Source organism: Gavialis gangeticus, unplaced genomic scaffold (genome assembly GCF_001723915.1).
Source record: "Gavialis gangeticus isolate Ggan-Ray unplaced genomic scaffold, GavGan_comp1, whole genome shotgun sequence".
Classification (NCBI taxonomy): Eukaryota; Metazoa; Chordata; order Crocodylia; family Gavialidae; genus Gavialis; species Gavialis gangeticus.
The window spans coordinates 7,942,947-7,948,946 of NW_017729023.1; the positions used below are offsets into that span (position 1 = coordinate 7,942,947).

At 41.4% G+C, this 6,000-nt stretch overlaps 1 protein-coding gene across 5 annotated transcripts in view; it reads right to left on the reverse strand.

Annotated features, from left to right (window-relative positions):
* The window catches only part of FRAS1 (Fraser extracellular matrix complex subunit 1), a 468,008-nt gene that overhangs the window by 138,363 nt on the left and 323,645 nt on the right, over positions 1 to 6,000 (reverse strand). The gene's annotated exons all lie outside the window — the stretch shown is intronic.

Here is a 6,000-nt window from a genome sequence, read left to right on the forward strand (position 1 = left end):
ACCATTGTCTTTAGTTTCCCTCAGTTGCCCTCTTTTCTTCTATGGCAGAAGGGAGGCCAGAGTGACAGAAACCTTAGAGACTAGTTGCCTTCTTCACCCTCCATGTCCTGATGTCATCTTCATCTTCCCTTTCTTTCCCTTCGCAATTGCTCTGCTGTTGGGTTTATCTCTATGACACTACAGGTGCAAATGTCACATGAAGTGCTTCATAATGAAGCATTTCAAAGCTGTTCCTGTTTTGTTCCAACATCATTTTTGAAAAGCTGCATTGGCCAAGTATATTTGCACCTTCACCCTTTGATATGCTTTAAAGGCACTTAGAGTGCTTCACATGTTACATCTGTGCATGCCCTATGAAAAGTCCACCTGCTCTTCACCATTTTCACTCCAAAACCTTTGTCTGGGTCTAGAATACTCACCCACATGTCTCTTATCTCTCCTTGCTTCTGAAAACCTACTCTCCCAAAGGATGCTCACAAACCGAAGCCTCTTAAAATTTAAAAAAGCCTTAAATAATGCTCCCAAAGTAACTTTTAAGTCTCTAAAGCTTGCATCATAATGTATTCTGCTTTCTGAACTAACAACTGCTTTCCCCCCTGCCATCTAAAATAAATGGAAACCTTTCCCCCAAGTAATTCCTGGTATAACTTTGCAATTCCAAAAGTCTTGTTAATACATGAATAGGCTTAGGGGCCCTGGTGTGATAGTGACAAGTATTTGGAGACACCAAACTCTGTCCTGCTTTATTTGTGACTGAAGTTTTCCAACTGGAAAATAAATATTTGGGGAGCCAAATTTCTCTGACAAGTTTCTTTGTCATAAAGCCCATTTAACAACATCAACACAAGCTTTCACACACCCAAAATTTGGACTGCAAATTCTAAGGCTTGGGAAGATCATTATGATCACCTAGTGTGATGTACTGCATTGCAGAGCCTGTAGAATTCCACCCAGTGATTCCTGCCTCAAGCTTTATCTTCTGATTGAACTAGAGCTTCTGGTTGAGAATGACATCCAGTCATGATTTAAAGACTGAACTCAAAAAACCCACTGCACCATTTGATAAATATTCCAGTGGGTAATTGCCTTCCCTGTTAAAAATCTCTGATTTATTCATAGTCTATACTTATCTAGCCACATCTTCCAATTGTCTAATTATATCTCCATTCACTAAATAAAAGAGCTGACTCCTATCAGAAATCTCCACATACAGGTACTTATGCATTATGATCAAGTCAATTCTTCAGCTTCTCCTTGATAAAACAAAACATACTGAGCTTGCAAAATCTGTCACTGTGAGACAGGTTTTCCAGACCTCACACCATTCCTGCAGCTGTCTTCAGAAGCCTTCACAATTTTTTCAGTTTAGTCCTTGATGTGGACATCCAAAAGGGAGCAGTATTAGTCCAACCTCCCTACTCCAATGCAATATTTTCTTGTTTTTTACACCCACAAATTTTATCAGTCTTCTTAGACACAGTATCAGATGAGTAGCCAGTAAGGTTACCGCCTAAGACACCATAAGCCCTCTCCAGTGTCACTGCTTTCTAGCAAAGTCCCCCATAACTAAGAACCTACCAAATTTGTTAATTCCCAGAATCCGCAATATCCAGAAAGGCCTGCAAAATCCCACCCACCGCCAGACTTACTTGCAGAGAGCTGCTCTCCAGGCTGCCTGGCGGCCATGTGCATGAGTAAGCATGCACCTGGCACCCCCTGCCTGACTGCCCTCCGCCTGCGCCCCCCCAGCCCCTTTCAGACTGCAACTCTTCCAGCCTGCACAGGGAAACTCATTGCTTCTCATTTTTTCTCTCCTCAAAATAAGAATATCTGGGTTTTCTCCTCAAAATGAGAATATCTGGGTTTTAACACATTTTTTCATAGCAAACAGATAACCCAGATGCCTGATCATCATTTACACCTCCATCTAAAATCTTTAGTTTGTCATGACTTCATATTTTCTTCCAAATCACAGGTAAAGATACTGAATAGCAATGGACCAAGAAGTGAGCCCTATGGAAAGACACACCCCTACTGAAAAATGATGTTTTCCATTTATTTTTAGATCTCTCAGTTAGCCAGTTTTTAAAAGCCATTTAATATAGGCTACATAAATTTTGCCTACTGTTGATATTATATTCAAATTATTATGTAATCCTAATTGTTACAGCATGTAAAATAAAGAATTCTGCTTGAACAAATGGCTGCTTTATTCTTTAGAGAACTGAACAGAAATAAGACAAGATGGGTTACCAACAAAAGAGAATACTAACAGTACAGAAGGGAACTTTCCACTTGTCTTAACATGTCAGCAGAGTCACAACACATATAGGGCCTTTAACATCAAAGCATAGCTCTGGAGCAGGAAATGACCAGGTTGAAAAGGCCAGAGAGATTTACTAGGTTTATTACAGCATAGAAGAAAAGAGAGAGAGACTAGTCATGTTTCAGAGTACTTGAAGGTGAGCAGACAAAATGCACTCTTTGATAATAAATAATTTCAAAGTAACTGTTAATTAGAAGCAAGGTCCCAGTTCCAGTGTAATAATGGTACCAGTGGATAAATGAATTAAGGGGCCCTTCAGTTCCCACAGTGTGCCAGTCTGTCATTTTGCAATAATATTCCCAGCTAGTTTGGATGCTGTGATCCAAACAACATGTACTCAACAAAAGACTCCTTTGCTTGCTAATCTTTTGCTTTTTTTCCTCCTTTAAGTAACCCACTATTGCTAGATCTGACAGTTCTCCCCCTCATTAAGGTAACTGGAATCCTCTTGGATTTTTCTTAGTTGGCATTCAGATAAGTAGTTATATTTTTACCATGCATGACAGAGAGAGAGAGAGAGACAGAGAGAGAGAGAATGAGAGAGAGAGAACCCATTACTTATGAAAGTTGCATTTGGATAATCCGGGAGACTAAAAGGTTTCTTTGTTCAATCATGAAACATGTGCATCATGGCCTACTGCAGTGCACACTGCTCTGCCAGTGTGTCTTAACTCTAACTTGGCTGACTTGCAGTTAGCAAATCAAGAGCCTATTCAAATCTGTACCTTCCTGTGGAAACGGCCAACAAAAGCGCTAAACAGTGCCAAATTCAGTGCTGGTGGCCGTGGAATTGACAGACTTTGTACAGCAGGAATATCCATCTACTAGGAAATGACCCAAGACCACCTGCTGCCCATTCTACATGGGCCATCAGATACAAGTCAGATACAAATGGGTTTTGGCCACATCCAAATTGGGCTGCATCCAAAGCAGCTACTCAGAAGGGAAAGGGTTCCGTGTTTCATACCAAGGGATCACGAAGGCCAACGTCTACAATATGTAACATGCAACAAGATCTCTCCTCTTTAACTGATTCAATGCTGAAAGGGGCCACAAGTTTCTAGGGGGTGGGCTTTCTTCCCTACCATCCCCCTCCAGAGCATCATTAATGACTGGGCAATCTGCAACAATATACATTTCAAATGCTTGGAGGGTGTCAGACAGCAACACATACTCATGCAAATCATTACGACATGCTCCTGTAAAAAAGGCCAATCCTTGCAACTTCCAACAGTTCAAAAAGTTCTTGAGCAAGCACTGACAAACATGGAAGACTGAGATGTCAGCAAAGATACGGATTAAAGAAAATGCTTTGCAGAAACCAATACATGGTGGGTCTAAATCAATAAACATCTCAACTTCAAAATACCTGAAAGAACCAGGTCACTGCTGTTTTCCATTCTGGCAGTACTGGTGTGCTGCTTCACTGGCTGAAACGTGATTCTTTAAGCCGAGGTAAAAGGAATCTTGGGACTATTTATTTTTCAAATCACAACTTCCTCTATAAAAATCAATAAGCAATACTTTGGGCTTGGATATCATTCAGTTTCTCCAAGGAGAGTCCCTCCTTTCTCAGGAGAAACCATGAGTGTACAGAGGTTCATTATTTTTCTCCTAGAGTAAAAGTGGCCACTCTGGGAGAAAAATAACTGAAGAACACCCCCTGTGAAGTGGCTCCCTGGAGACTAACAGAAGGGGAAGGAGAGAGTGTGTCAGTCCCAGCCACGCAGGGAACAGAAAATGGCTCTGAGTCTTTAAAGCTCAGCGCTGAAGCACTTAGGAGGTATAGACTGTTTTGCTCCTGGCTTCTCTGCTTGAATCGCACTGCAGCACTTGGGTGCCAGGAAGCACACAAGCATATCCCCGCCCAGCCACAGGTGGGCTACAACACAGCATGGGGGAGGGAAAGGCTGGAGGACCCTATGCACAGCACAGACCATGTCCCCACCTTCCCTGACCCTGACATAGTCACTTGAACAAAAAGCCTGAAAACTCTCTAGGCTGCATGCCCTCGAGACCCTCTGGCAGCCCAGTGCTTCTCTGTTTGCCCTTCCGTACAGGTAAGTTTTTCTCTCAGGGAAAGAAACCTGGGAGAGTTGTCCTGGATGATGTGAATATATGTCAAGTCCAGTCAGTCCTGAGGCTGTTGTGACCATTGGGGAACCTTAGATGCTGTAATACCCATGTGTGAACACAACCTTTATTAGAAAGTGCCTGTACTCAAAGGTATTCAGATTAGACAAGTGGTAAAAATATAAGATGCTCCAGCTAGGTCTACATAAGATTCTACAAGAGCCTTTGGATGAAACTAGATAGGGAAAAGAAAGAGGAATATTTTGGGTGTGCATCTAAACAGCACCTCTTCAGAAACAAGCTTCACCTCCCATTCATCTCTCAAGGCTATTGTAGAGAGGTGATAATTAGGATGAAGCAAAAGCTGGGCATCTGCCAACCCTACTCATCCTAAGTCCTGCTTTGCTTTCATCTCTCCCTCTCTCACTACCTTCACTGTTCTCTGTAGCTAAATGTTGCAGAGACGGACTCAAGAAAATAAGCAGAGACAAGGGAGTGTGAAATTGGCTAATAAACTATACTCAGCAATTCTTCACTGATGACCTTCATCATCATCTGCAACAGAACCTGACTAATCAATATCAAAAAGTGCTTTCAGCAATGGAGTTGCTTCCAGAGTTTTTGCAATTCTGTTTGCTTGAGTCCTGAGGGCTACCCCAGTAATATGAGCAAAAAGCAGGTTGGCACTGACCTACAGACTGTAGGACTGCTCCTATTCTAGGGCAAGAGATCTGAATGACTCATCACCAGTGTTCTTAGGACACTCTGTGATCATCAGACTGACATGCATAAGTCATGCACCAATTATTATTATTTACTGCATGTGTCACTGTATCATCTAGACTCCTCGGATGAAATCAAAGCCTCACTATGATAATTACTTACTTGGCACAGAGACTGTAAACTCTTCAGTGCTGGGATTTTCAAAGGAGCCCTAAGAAAGGCATCCAAGTCACACTAAAACTAACAAGAGAAGGATGCCTAAGGCTGTTTTGAAAATCCCACCCTAAATGAGTACGGCAAACAAAGGCTGAGAGAACAGACATACTGTTATCTCCATTTTGCAGATGTGGAAGCAAGGCAGAGAGAGAATAACCACCCTGCCCAAGGTCACTCAGGAGGCCTCTCAAAATCCCTGTGCCTGTAATACATAATAATACAATTCCACAAATCTGACCTCTTATCTTATGACAAGACAAATGGCAGTAGGTGGATAAGTTCTTGGCTTTTTGAAGATTCTTATTTTATTGCAGTGACTCATATTACTGAAATGCTCATTACACTACAATGTTTTGTTTAGCATCCATCACACAAACATCACATATTTTATAGTTAAAAGTAACATACTACAATTAAAAGTAGTTAATGTACCACCAGCTTTTACCTTTACTGCTATATATTCCATGTGCTTAGAATGGAAAATACTGTTGCATATCTAGTTACTGCAAAACAGAAATACCCAGCTTTTAATTACAAACTATAATCTAAATAGGAGACACCAAAATCAATAAGTTTTTAAAGTTTAGGTGTCTACACTCAAAGGTCACTGGAAACCTTCCTAAAGATTAAGAAGGCCCAAGTGAGAAAGAAGTGTTAAGGGG